At 38.6% G+C, this 15035-nt stretch overlaps 1 pseudogene; it reads left to right on the forward strand.

Annotated features, from left to right (window-relative positions):
* Window positions 1-13805: 13805 nt before the first annotated feature.
* LOC105518254 lies at window positions 13806-14642 on the forward strand (annotated as a pseudogene).
* The last annotated feature ends 393 nt before the right edge of the window (window positions 14643-15035 follow it).

Consider the following 15035-nt stretch of genomic DNA (forward strand, 5'->3'; position numbering starts at 1 on the left):
CCTCCCTGGGTTCTGAGGCTTTTGGGGGACCTAGGTTTCGGGTCCCACCAGTGCCTGCTGAAGACGGAATTTCCTTCCTTACCTGCCAGTGTCCTCCCGCCTCCTCTGTCCCTCCTCTAGCCTGCAGAGAGGTAAGATACCTCTAGCCTTTGCTCCCCGGAGAAGTGTCCCTTCTTCATTTGGCGATCATGCATATTTGGGGAGATTCCGGGGACTGACTCCAATAGCAAGGATGATCAGTTTCTGTTCCTTTTCGTTGGGGATCACATTCTCAAGTATAGGGAAAACTTTGATCTACTCTAGTCCACCGGCTGCTGAAGGTAGTCTACCGGTTTATTCACAGATAATTTGGGAAGAGATTTAAAAAGCTTTATGTTTTGGAAGTTAGCAGTGTTTTCCTCCGCCTTTTAAATGCCGCTCAACATCCAATGTCACAATATATGAATTGGAATTTGCCTGGATTTTAAATTTTGAGATAGAAAGTTGCACATAGGCATAGATTTTAATGTTTTAATGCAGTAGCAAATCTTTCATATGGGAAAAAACAGGTTGTCAGAAATAGTGATCAGTATCCATGTACTCCACCTGATTGTTTTGTTTTGCTGGTGATCCTTGTTTTGAATTTGGGGAAGTCGTTATTGTTACCATGTTAACGATACCTCCTGCCGTGTATTTGAAGAGTTTTAAAAGAAAGACTATCTTTGGTAGAGCTAGTAACAACCTGAAAAGTTCTGTAGAAACAATGATAAAATACAAAAAGTTGCCCTCCATTCTAAAAATTTCTTAGTTTAAAATATTGTTTTTAAACAAGGAAATGCACTGCTAATGACATGGAATTATGACTTTGAGGGATTAGTTGTTAGACCCATGCTGGAAGTTGCTTCAAAGCCATGGGCATATAATAATTAGTTTCGGTGTGCTAAATTGACAAATTTCATTTAATGTAATAAAATAAATCTGAATCATTTGAGCTGTCATTGCATTAAATTTAAGATACTGTAATCGGAAAATAAACTTCAAGCTAGAATACACTATATGTGTGGATAAATACGTGCGTATCTCTGTATCTCTTCTGTTCATCCTCAGTAGCAGAACTTTGTGTATGTAGAGATGGCAAGTTCTATTTGTAAAAAATTTCATACATATGTGAACGAATTTCTTTGGTTTTCTGAGATTAATTTGTGTGTGTGTCATGTAAGAGCGTTAATACTTAACCAACCTTCTGTGAGGCAATCAGTTTATGAGTTATAAAGTTTTTGGATTTTTTCCTTCTGCTTCTGATTGTCAGTCTTGCTCATTTTATAACACTTCTACCATATCATGAGCAGAAGAAAGGAGATGAAGTCCTGCTGTAATCAATTTTATTTGTTAAATTGCTATAATTTATAGTGGGAGCAAAAAAGAAGTTGTCCAAAATAACTGACATCATTTTTTGGTGTGCTTCTATATACATTATTTTATTTAGTTTTCACAGTGATCTTGTGATGTAGATATGGCAGATATCCTTATTTTGCAGTCGTGGAAACTGACACATACGGAAGATCATTTATGTGAATGCCTCTCATTTCTGCAGATAATCTGGGATTAGTTTTATTTTAAAGTAAATATTAATATAGGTACTCTGGTATTTGGCATGATTTTAAAATATAAAAAAATTATTCTATTTTTATTCCTTTTTACATGCCACTTGCCCCTTATGCTGATAATCGCCAGTTCTTTAAAAACATTAGTATTTTTATAACATTTCGTTAATTATTGACAAGTCATGAATTATAATGGATCACTTTACTTCTTTACGTATATACTTTTTGTTTGAACAAGATTCTTAAAGTGTAGCTCATTTATTGTCTTTCACTTTGTTTGGATACTCAGTTCTGTCATCTTTATTCTTCCAGTCATTTATACTCTTAGTTATGTAAAACAAACGTTCAAGCCACATGATCAGTAACATAACTGAAAAGTAGTAATATCTTGATGATTTTATTGTTGAGACAACTGATGTTTTAAAAAGTTAGTTCTCTGTGTATAATTGTGATTGTTATTTTTGCAATGTGAGGCAAACTGAAATAATTTTCCTTATTGACTTTTCCCATGTCAAAAAATTTTAGTGTTATAGTTTAAAAAAAACAACAGATTGCATAGTAGTTTTTTCTATATATTTTTTGTTGTTGTTCATTGTTATCATTTGTGATTATTTTGAGTTACTCTTTGTCTTTCTCATCTGGTCTGTAAGTTCCATGATGGCAGAGATCCTTTAATTACTACTATGCACCCAGTGCCTAGCATATGGTAATATAGTCAACAAATACTAGTTGAAGAAATTGACCAAAGAATGGTCCCAGGATAATATTTTAAATGCAAAACAAAAGACTAGTTCTTAGTTCCTGGGCACACCTCAACTCTTGGGAATATATTCCAGAGATATGCTCAAATTTGCTAGGTAGCAAGGGAATGACAGCCTGGGATTAAAAAGCCACTGGGAATATGCCACAAGTGGAAACTTTATTTACTATTTTAATGATTTGCCTAGGCGCTCTGGCAATAGTTATGGTAATTTAAAGGAAATAGAAACTTTAAGACCCTAACCTGTTATACTAGTACTGTAATTATAGGCTTGTAATAGCTTTTAAGTCACTTCTTAATCTCAGCATTGGGAGTTTAAATTCTTCAAGGCCAGCTAGTCCAATTCCCATATTTTATACATAAGAAAACAGAGGGTTGTATAGGGGGATATCTCATGCATAGTTGATTTCATAACTGGGAGAAGAATCCACTGCATAGCTGCTAAGTCTACATTTGTTTAATATGTCAGATAATTATAAAATCAGAACATAATTGTGATCAACCTGGCAGTCTATTTAGTATTAATTAAAAACTCAAAATGGGCCTTTTTTTTCATGAATCAAAAATGTTAACTAATGAATCTGAACCCTCTCCTTTGTAATTGGGACTATAAATTGATGCCATTGAAGCAAACTTCTGGAAGGAAATTTGGCATTTCCTGTCAAAATTAAAAGTATATATATTCTTTGATAGAATCATTTCCTGCTTAGGAGTTTATCTTACATAAATTTTAACACAGCACAGGAATTCTTTAAGAATATTTATATTGGCATTATTCCAGGATGTCAATAAATTTTATAAATAATTTTAAAATGTCCTAAATGTCTGTTGGTAGGCTAACAGTTAAAAGTCTAGTATATTTATGCTGTGAATTACTATGCAGTTGTTAACAGGTTTCAGGGTATCTATATTTACTTCATGAGCAGCAGCTGAGCATATCCTTCAGCTCCTGGGACCATGCGGTGGACCTTCTGGGTTCAAAACTTAACTGCACCACTTTCTAGCTGTGACTCTTGGTAAATTACTAAAAGTCAGCTATAAATTGGATATACTAGTGGTTCTCATCTTACAGGGGTACCATGAGAATTAAATGAGTTAACACTTATGCCCTAAGTAAGCATTAATAAGCTCACGTGTTTGCTGTTACTATTATGTATTGACTTGGAAGAAGTTCAAGATATAAAATTAAGTGAAAAAATAAGTTGTACTATACTATAGAATATGATTCATTTAAAAAACACATAGACAAATAAATGTAGTTTTGTTTTCATTTTGCATGTGAATAGAAAAAAGGGCTATAAGGACAGACATTAAACCATTAAACGTGTTATTCCTGAGGGAGTGGATGACTTTTCTTTTTTACTTTAGACATTTTTGTATGGTTTTATTATAAGAATTACTTTCATAATTTTTGAAACTTTTTTCTAAAAAAAATTGAAGTAAATTTTTTCTTTTTTTTTTTTTTTTGAGACGGAGTCTCGCTCTGTCGCCCAGGCTGGAGTGCGGTGGCCAGATCTCAGCTCACTGCAAGCTCCACCTCCCGGGTTTACGCCATTCTCCTGCCTCAGCCTCTCGAGTAGCTGGGACTACAGGCGCCCGCCACTACGCCCGGCTAGTTTTTTGTATTTTTTTTTTTAGTAGAGACGGGGTTTCACCGGGTTAGCCAGGATGGTCTCGATCTCCTGACCTCGTGATCCGCCCGTCTCGGCCTCCCGCAGTGCTGGGATTACAGGCTTGAGCCACCGCGCCCGGCCAAATTTTTTCTTCTATTAAATAGTGCTACAAATGTAATTTTGAATGTGATTTTTAAAGATATACACATTTAATCAACAGAGTATCTCATAATTAGATCCTGTGTCAAAACATTTGTGGATGGAAGGGCCGGGACTTGGTGACTCACGCCTGTAATTCCAGCTCTTAGAGAGGCCGAGGCGAGTGGGTCACTTGAGGTCAGGAGTTTGAGACCGGTCTGGCCAACATGGCGAAACCCGTTTCTTTCTAAAAATACGAAAACTAGCAAGGCATGGTGGCAGGCCTGTAATCCCATCTACTCGGGAGGCTAAGGCAGGAGAATTGCTTGAACCAGGGAGGTGGAGGTTGCTGTGAGCCAAGACTGTGATACTGCCTGGGCAACAGAGCAAGACTCCATCTCAAAACAACCAAACAAACAAAACTTTTGTTGGTTGGGTGCAGTGTCTCATGCCTATAATCCCAGCACTTTGGGAGGCTGAGGCAGGCAGATCACCTGAGATTAGGAGTTTGAGACCAGCTTGGCCAACATAAGGAAATCCCACCTCTACTAAAAATACAAAACTAGCTGGGCATGGTGGCGGGTGCCTGTAATCCCAGCTACTGGGGAGGCTGAGGCAGGAGAATCGCTTGAACCTGAGAGGTGGAGGTTGCAGTGAGCCAAGATTACACCACTGCACTCCAGCCTAGGTGACAGAGTGAGACTCTCTCAAAACAGACAGAGAAACATACTTTTGTTGGTGGAAGGTTGAAATTTAGGAAAATCCCTAATAAATATGTTTGTTTTTCTGCTAGCTTTGTAACCTTAAGTCTTATTTCTTAATTTACAACGTAAACCCGTAGGCTAGATCAGTGTTTCTTAAATCCAGTATTCCTAAACTGTGCACTGAAATAAGTCCTCACTTAATGTTGTCCATAAGTTCTTAGAAACTGCAACTTCTAAGACCCCAAATGCCTCTAACATTAAACATTGAAATAAATGGGACATATACATACATTTAAGAAATACTAAGAAAAGTCAAGGTAATTATTTACCCACTTATTTCAGTTCAGGATGGCAGGTGGCTGGAACCTGTCTCAGCAAGTAGGGCACAAGATAGGCTGCCATTCCATCGCAGGTAGCATTTACACACACACGCACACACACTCACTCAGATTGGGACCATTTAGACATGCCAATTCATGTCAGTTCACCTAATGCGTTCTCCTCTGTGATATGGGAGGAAACTGGAGTATGCGGAGAAAAGCCACACAGATGTGGGGAGAACATGCAAACTCATACATAGATGGTAGCCCTGGTGGGGAATCAAAATTTTTTTCTCATCAAAATTGTAAAGAAATGACATTGAATGAAACTATGCTATGGAGAACCTGCTGTACTATGGAGCACCATAGTAACTCACCTGGACACTATGGGATATTTGAGAAATTTTAAGGGAAACAGCAATATTGGATATCTGTGGGATATTTGACATCTATAGGACACTGCTCAAACTACCAGTTTGAGATACTGCACAAGAGATTGTGTTACCTTGTTTTTTTTGATGACACTGTGTCTTCCAAACGCTAGGTTTTGGGAGGTTGCTGTGATAAAAAGCAAGTACTATGCAAAAATCAGTTTGGAGCAGTAATGAAGGTAGTGATGTCCAAAATGATATCAAGATTTGAGAACTTGTGTAATGTCTAGTAGGTACACACATCTTATTAAGTAGTTGTAATTTTGTTTTAAAAATATTTATTTCAATTTATACGTATTTTTGAACTGCTATTAAGTTGTTAGGCTAAAAATACTTATTAGGTTGTGAACTTAACTCCTTAGTAAATGGAACTGTTAGGTATTTTTTTGGCCTAGGGGTTCCATGATTTAAAAAAAAAAAAAAAAAACTGGCATACTGAGGGGTCTGTGAACTGAGAAAGTTTAGGAACCTCTTGAACTTTTGACCAGGACACCTACAGTAAGAAATATATTTTCCATGTTCTGTGCTCCCAGAGGTTGATTTTTTTACATTTACCTTTATTTTTTATTTTTTTAAATAAAAAGAACAGACGTGTGTTATATGTGTATGTGTATATATATAATGAAACAAAAGTTTCACTTTTTAAAGTTTTACTTTAAAAAGCCCTCATGGCCAGGCATGGTGGCTCATACCTGTAATCCCTGCACTTTGGGAGGCTGAGGCAGGCAGATCACTTGAGGTCAGGAGTTCAAGACCATCCTGGCCAACATGGTGAAATACCATCTCTACTAAAAATACAAAAAAATTAGCTTGGCGTGGTGGCGCGCACCTGTAATCCCAGCTACTCGGTAGGCTAAGGCAGGAGAATCACTTGAACCTGGGAGGTGGAGGTTGCAGTGAGCCGAGATGGCGCCACTGTGCGCCAGCCTGGGCAACAGAGAGACTCTGTCTCAAAAATAAAATAAAGCCCTTACTACTTTCAATACACCTGATATTTGCATATCAATCCTATATAGTTCCATTAATAAAATGCTAGCTCCAATCCACCATATTGTTTTGTTTTATTTTAACCTGCTAACGGTTCATGACGATATACTTGAAAACACGAGTATGGTTGACTTCTAATGTCCAGCTTTAATACGATTTGTTTCTCTGATTAGTAATAAATGAAGTTAGACTACACTTTAGCTTTTATTTTAGATTTGGGTTTCGGGGGGATACATGTGCAGGTTTGTTACATGGATATATTGCGTCATGCTGAGGTTTGGACTTCTATGGAACCTATTTTTGGACTCCTATTGAACCTATCACTAAAATAGTGAAACTACCCAGTAGGTAGTTTTCAACCTTTACCCTTGCCCCTCACTTCCCACTTTTTTTTTTTTTGAGACAGTCTTGCTCTGCCACCCAGGCTAGAGTGCAGTGGCTTGGTCTAGGCTCATTGCAACTTCCGCCTCCCAGGTTTAAGTGATTCTTCTGCCTCAGCCTCCTGAGTAGCTTGGACTGCAGGTATAAGCCACCACACCTGGCTAATTTTTTTGTATTTTTAGGAGAGATGGGGTTTCATCCTGTTGGCCAGGCTGGTCGTCAACTTGTGAGCTCAAGTGATCTGCCCACTTTGGCCTCCCAAGCTGGGATTACAGGCGTGAGCCACCCATGCCGGGCCCTTTCCCACTTTTGGAATCCACAGTATCTTGTTTTCATCTTTATGTCTGTATTTACCCATTGTTTAGACCCCACTTATAAGTGAGAACGTGTGATACTTGATTTTCTGTTTCTGCATTAATTTGCTTAGGATAATGGCCTCCAGCTGCATCCATGTTGCTCCAAAGGACATGATTTCATTCATTTTTGTGGCTACATAGTATTCCATGGTGTATACATACCACATTTTCTTTATCTAATCTACTGGTGTTTTGTTTGTTTGTTTGTTCGTTTGTTTTGTTTTGTTTTTGAGACAGAATCTTGCTCTGTCGCTCAGGCTGGAGTGCAGTGGCCTGATCTTGGCTCACTGCAACCTCTGCCTCCCGGGTTCAAGCGATTCTCCTGCCTCAGCCTCCTGAGTAGCTGGGATTATAGGCGCGCGCCACCATGCCTGGCTGATTTTTGTATTTTTAGTAGAGATGGGTTTCACCACGTTGGTCAGGCTGGTCTCGAACTCCAGACCTCGTGATCTGCCCACCTCAGCTTCCCAAAGTGCTGGGATTACAGGCTCCCAGCCTATCTAATCTACTGTTGATAGGTACTTAGGTTGATTCCATGACTTTGCTATTATGAATAGTGCTGTGATAAACATACTAGTGCAGTGTCTTTTTGATAGAATGATTTCTTTTTCTTTGGGTAGGTACCTAGTAGTGGCAATTCTGGGTCTAATGATAGTTCTAAGTTCTTCGAGAAATCTCCATACTCTTTTCCACAGGGGTTGAACTAATTTACATTCCCACCAGCAGTGTCTGTTGCTCACTTTTTAATGGAGTTATTTGTTATTTTCTCGTTCATTTGTTTATGATTCCTTGTAGATTCTGGATCTTAGTCCTTTGTCACATGTATAGTTTGCAAATATTGTTTTCTCATTCTTTAGGTTACCTCTTTACTTTGTTGATTCTTTTGCTATGCAGAAACTTTTTAGTTTAATTAAGTCTTGTTTATCAATTTTTGTTTTGTTGCATTTGCTTTTGAGGTTTTAGTCATAAATTCTTTGCCTAGGCCAATGTGCAGAAGAGTTTTTTTCTAGGTTTTTTAAAAATAGGATCTTTATAGTTTGAGGTTTTATGTTTAAGTCTTTAAACATCTTGAGTTAATTTTTGTATGTGGTGAAAGGTAGGGGTCCAGTTTCATTCTTCTGTATATGCTAGCTAGTTTTTTTTTGGAGTTTTTTTTTTTTTTTTTTTAGCACCATTTATTGAATAGGTATCCTTTCCCCATTTTTGCTTTTGTCGGCTTTGTTCAAGATCAGCTGGCTATAGGTGTGTGGGTTTATTTCTGGGTTCTCTATTCTGTTACGTTGATGTATGTGTCTGATTTTGTATTGGTAACATGCTGTTTTGGTTAGTATAGCCTTGTAGTATAGTTTGAAGTTGGGTAATGTGATGCCACTGTGTTCTTTTTACTTGGCTATTCAGGCTCTTTTTTGGTTCCATATGAATCTTAGAATTGTTTTTTCTAATTTGTGAAAAATGATGTTGCTAATTTGATGGGAATAGAATTTTTAGATTGTTTTGGGCAGTATGGTCATTTAAATATTGATTCTTCCAATCTGTGAGCCTGGAATGTTTTTCCATTTGTTTGTGTCATCTGTTATTTCTTTCATTAGTGTTTTGTAGTTCCCCTTGGAGCAATCTTTCACTTCCCTGGTTAAGTTTATTCCTGGGTATTTTATTTTTCATGTGGCTGTTATAGATGGGATTGCATTTTTGATTTGATTCTCAGCTTGAACATTATTGGTGTGTAGAAATGCCACTGACTGTTGTACGTTGATTTTGCATCCTGAAACTTTACTGGTCTTTTTCTTAGATCTAGGAGTTTTTTGAAGGACTCTTTAGGATTGAACAGAGATAATTTGAGTTTCTCTTTTCCTATATGGATGGCTTTGTTTTTAAATTTTAATTTTCTGCCTGATTCCTATGGGTAGGACTTCCAGTATTATGTTGAATAGGAGTCGTAAGAGTGGACATCCTTGTCTTGTTTCAATTCATAGAGGGGATGGGATGCTTCTAACTTTTGTCTATTCAGTGTGATGTTGATTTTTTTGGAATAGTTTGAGTAAGATTGATACCACCTCTTCATTTGTTTGGTATAATTTGGCTGTGAATGCATCTGATCCAGGGCTTTTTTTGGTTTGTAGATTTTTTTTTTTTTATAACTGATTCAATTTTGTAAGTCGTTATTGATCTGTTCGGGATTTCATCTTCTTCCTGGTTCAGTCTTGGGAGGTTGTGTGTTCCCAAGAATTTATCCATTTCCTCTGGTTTTTCTAGTTTGTGTGCATAAAGATGTTCATAGTAGTCTCTGAGGCTGTTTTGTGTTTCTGTGGTACGAGTTCTGTCACCTTTGTCATTTCTGATTATGCTTCTTAGGATCTTCTCACTTTTTAAAAAAAAAATTTACCTAGAGGTTTATCTGTCTTGCTTATCCTTTCAAAGAACTAACTTTGTTTTGTTGATCCTTTGCATTTTTTTTTTAATGGTATCAATTAATTTAGTTCTGCTCTGATCTTAGTTACTTCTTTGTTTTCTGCTAGCTTTGGGTTTAGTTTGTTCTTGTTTTTCTGGTTCCTTTAAGTTCAACATTAAGTTGTCAATTTGATATCTTACTCTTTTTGATGTAGGTACTTAGTGCTATAAACGTTCCCCTTAACATTGCTTTTGCGGTATCCCAGAGGTTTTGGTATGTTTTTCTATTTTCATTTGTTTTGAAAAATTTTTTTATTTCTGCCTTAATTTGTTGTTTTTTGTTTTTTTTGTTTGTTTGTTTGTTTTTTTGAGACGGAGTCTCGCTCTGTCTCCCAGGCTGGAGTGCAGTGGCTGGATCTCAGCTCACTGCAAGCTCCGCCTCCCGGGTTCACGCCATTCTCCTGCCTCAGCCTCCCAAGTAGCTGGGACTAGTTTTTTGTGTTTTTTAGTAGAGACGGGGTTTCACCGTGTTAGCCAGGATGGTCTCGATCTCCTGACCTCGTGATCCGCCCGTCTCGGCCTCCCAAAGTGCTGGGATTACAGGCTTGAGCCACTGTGCCCGGCTAATTTGTTGTTTAACCAAAAGTTAGTTAGGAGCGAGTTGTTTAGTTTCCATGTATTTGTGGTTTTCAGAGTTCCTTTTGGTGTCAGTTTCTTATTTTATTCTACTGTAGTCTGATAATATGCTTGACATGATTACATTTTTTAAGAATGTATTGAGACTTGCTTTATGACTGAGCTTGTGGTCCATCTTAGAGAATGTTCCATGTGTAGATGAGAGTGTATATTCTGTGACTTTTAGGTACAGCATTCTGTAGAAGTCTGTTAGGTCCATTTGGTAAAGTGTCTAAGTCCAGAGTTTCTTTGTTAGTTTTTTTACTTTGACGTTCTGTTTCTAATGTATATAGACACATACATTTACAAATGGAAATCTCCTTTATAGATGTAAATTTCATTTACAAAAGGATTTCAGAATAGCCAGCTAAATGCCAGAAAAGTGTATTTTAATTGCACAGGTGATCTTTTTTCTTTTTTTTTTTTGAGGCAGAGTCTGACTCTTGTCACCCAGGCTGGATGGAGTGCGGTAGCGCAATCTTGGCTTACTGCAACCTCCACCTCCCGGTTCTCCTGTCTCAGCCTCTTGAGTAGCTGGGATTACAGGCGCCTACCACCACACCCGGCTAATTTTTGTTTGTACTTTTAGTAGAGACTGGTTTTGCCATGTTGGCCAGGCTGGTCTCGAACTCTTGACCTCAGGTGATCCACCTGCCTCGGCCTCCCAGAGGGCTGAGATTATAGGCATAAGCCACTGTGCTCGGCCTACAGGTGATCTTTTTAACCTAGCTACTATTTCTTAGGTGAAATTACTAAATTCAGGATAGAGCCCATTAAGGAATAGGGCAAAGAAAGCCTTCTCTGTACCTGGACTCAGCGTGAATAGATCTGAAAAAGGAGGAAGCTTACTTTACCTGACAGCCTACCTTTTATAAACACTATCTAGGATAACTTTCTTTTTACCTTCAGGGAAGAGCAGTAACAGAGCCGAAAGGTTAGCAGATTTAATTTTTCTTATCAATTAGTTGCTTAAGCTTTTTATTTGCCTCCTACAGTCTTTTTTTAAAAAGCAATAAAAATATTGAAATCTTTTTAGAAGCTTCTGCACACCAACAGGCATCTCTAGATGAAACTGATTTGGGAGCCCTCATTTTCAAATGTACTTCTTAAAGTGCAGTGTTCGTTTGGAATGTACCGTTGTGATTTTAAATTACCTTAAGTAAGATTTCACCATTTTTGTAAGCATTTGCTGCTTCTGGGACCTAACAATACTGCATGTATAAGCTGGAGGGTATAGTACTCAGGTCTTAGAAATTAAGGATCCCATTTTTACCTTGAATAGTGGCTTTGGCTCTCGGATCCCCTTGGTCAACTTAGCTAATGATTTTTCCCTCCCTAAGCATGCAAGAAAAAAGAAATAAAGGGGTCTAGAACACACAAATCTTTGCAAATTTCTGAAAGCTGAAATTGGTACCCCTTTCAGTATTACCATTTAAACTAATTTCTGTCTAAACCAGCCAGACATTCTGAGGCCTCTAATTAGATCCAAGACAGTTAGATACAGTTGGATCCTGGACCCAGTCCAGTTTCTGTTGTAACTTCCAAACCTAGTTTGGATCAGAAATTTGCTCAAACTCGGATAGCTCAGATGCGCACCCATGGAGCTTCAGAATCTGAGAGAGAACTTACCCACAATCTCCAGCAGCTTTGAGAGAGCAGTGGACAAAATGAGTCCAGTTGGTACCTTGCTTTGTCACTTGGTGTTCTTGGGAGTTGCTAGAAGCTTTAGTTTGGATCCCACTTCTGACACCATCTATTAAAATAAAAACCTTAGACAAATTAAATTTAACAGAATTTGATTGAGCAGAGAACAGTTCATAAATCAGCCAGCTTCCAAACCAGAATAGGTTCAGAGAGGCTCCTTAGACTACCCTTTATACATAGATCATCTCTGAAAATGTGTATAGTTGCTACATTTTTGTATGATAAGTTATTAAATGTTATAGAGCAATAATGATGTAAAGAAGACCTTTGTACAAATAGAAGGATATTTTTCCAAAGAGAAAATCTGATTTATCTTTGATTAGTTTGGGTTTTGGTGATTTTTTAAAAAGCCATTTATAGTTTTTGTTGTTGTTAGTGGGCTTGTAGAAGTTGTTTCTGGAATTGTGGCACCTTCCTTTTTAAAAATTGTATCTAAAAATCATTGATGAGTAATAGTAATAGCACTGGCCATAACTTAATAGGTTTCATTTCTTTTCTTTTTTTTTTTTTTGAAACTGAGTCTCACTCTGTCACCCAGGCGGGAGTACAGTAACGCGATTTTGGCTCCCTGCAACCTCCGCCTTCCAGGTTCAAGCAGTTCTGTCTCAGCCTTCCAGGTAGCTGGGATTACAGACATGCACCACCACGTCCAGCCAATTTTTGTATTTTTAATAGAGATGGGGTTTCACCATGTTGGCCAGGCTGGTCTCAAACTCCTGACCCCAGGTGATCTGCCTGCCTCGACCTCCCAAAGTGCTGGTATTACAGGTGTGAGCCACCGGGCCCAACTGGCTTCATTTCATTCATGATTTCATGTCTAAATTTTAAAAGTGAAAATATTTTATGAAAGAATTTCTTTTTAATTTTGAGATTGTTTTAAAATATAAAATACATACGCACACGTATACTTATTTTTTTTAAGTGTTACCATGTAAGATATTTTCTGTTTAGGAATGTCTAACCTTTTCATGTTGTATAAAATACCTGGCTTCATATGTGTATTTGTGCCTGTTTGCTTTTAAGAATTGGATTCTGAGACTTATCAGTGTCATTTGGCAAACAGGTCTGGAGCACTCAGTGTGGCTATACACGTGCATGAACTAGGGATATAAAGAGGAATAAGGCCAGGTGTGGTGGCTCATGCCTATAATCCCAGCACTTTGAGAGGCCAAGGCAGGTGCATCACCTGAGGTCAGGGGATTGAGACCAGCCTGGCCAACATGGCGAAACCCCATCTCTATCAAAAATACAAAAATTAGTTGGGCGTGGTGGTGCGTGCCTGTAATCCCAGCTACTAAGGAGGCTGAGGCAAGGGAATCACTTGATCCCGGGAGGTGGAGGTTGCAGTGAGCCGAGATTGCGCCACTGCACTCCAGCCTGCATAACAAGAGCAAGACTCTGTCTCAAAAAAAAAAAAAAAAAAATAGAGGAATAAACTATCTCCACAGTTTTATGTAAGAGACAGATATGTCAATAATAGTACAGAGGAGTAAAGAGAATTGATGAAATTCTGTGAATGGATTCATAAAGAGGAAGCAAGTATACTGCATTAAGGAGTCATTAAAGGCTTCCAATGAAAGAAAAATTGTTTCCATTTCCTTAAACAGCCTCTCAATGACTAAGTTATTGAATGTAGAAGGAGACTTTTGAAAATGATCTTGCTTTCCACGCTACCCAGAGAGGGGTGCCTACCGTGTTGTTCTGGATTCCCATTGTAACTTAAAGGGAAACATTTACAATATCCAGAGGCCTAGATGTCCTGCAAATGAAGGAGGAGGATGTCCTTAAGTTCCTCGCAGGAGGAACCCACTTAGGTGGCACCAGCCTTGACTTCCAAATGGAACAGTACATCTATAAAAGGAAAAGTGATGGCATCTGCATCATAAGTCTGAAGAGGACCTGAAAGAAGCTTCTGCTGGCAGCTCATGCCATTGTTACCTTTGAAAACCCTGCTGATGTCAGCATCATATTCTCCAGAAATACTGACCAGAAGGCTGTGTTGAAGTTTGCTGCTGCCACTGGAGCCACTCTAATTGCTGACCGCTTTACTCCTGGAACCTTCACTAACCAGAGCCAGGCTGCCTTCCGGGAGCCACGGCTTGTGCTGCTTTGACCACCAGCCTCTCACTGAAGCATCTTAGGTTAACCTACCTACCATTGCTCTGTGTAACACAGATTCTCCTTTGCGCTGTGTGGACATTGCCGTCCCATGCAACAGTAAGGGAACTCACTCAGTGGGTTTGATGTGGTGGGTGCTGGCCTGGAAAGTTCTGTGCGTGTGTGGCACCATTTCCCGTGAACACCTGTGGGAGGTCATGCCTGATCTCTACTTCTACAGAGATCCTGAAGAGACTGAAAAAGCAGAGCAGGCTGCTGCTGAAAAGGCTGTGACCAAGGAAGAATTTTGGGGTGAATGGACTATGTCAGCACCTGAGTTTAACACTACTCAGCCTGAGGTTGCAGACTGGTCTGAGGGCATGCAGGTGCCCTCTGTGCCTATTCAGCAGTTCCCTACTAAAGACTGGAGTGCTCAGAAGACTGGTCTACAGCTCCCACTGCTCAGGCCACTGAATGGGTAGGAATAATCACTGAAAAGTCTTAAGCTGTTCTTGCATGGACTCTTAAGCAACATGGAAACGGAGTTGATGGAAAATTAACAGCAGTTTCTAAAAAAGGCAAAAAGAAATTATTTCTTTTTTCCTTGGAGTTTTCCTCAAAAAGTGATCAATGTGTCTGCTTTAAAAAAAGAATTCAGAAGCAGAAGCTGGGCGTGGTGGTGTGTGCTGTAATTCCAGCTGCTTGGGAGGCTGAAGTGGGAGGATTGCTTGAGCTCAGGAATTCAACAAGACTAGCCTGGGCAATATAATGAGACCCTGTCTTCAAAAAAATAAAAAATAAAAAATATATACACTGAAAAATCTACTTCCTGTCCTGGACCCTCACTTCCTCTCCTTGGAGTTAACCAATATTAACTTTCTTATGTATAAGGGAAAAT

Source organism: Colobus angolensis, unplaced genomic scaffold (assembly GCF_000951035.1).
Source record: "Colobus angolensis palliatus isolate OR3802 unplaced genomic scaffold, Cang.pa_1.0 Scaffold315, whole genome shotgun sequence".
Classification (NCBI taxonomy): Eukaryota; Metazoa; Chordata; class Mammalia; order Primates; family Cercopithecidae; genus Colobus; species Colobus angolensis.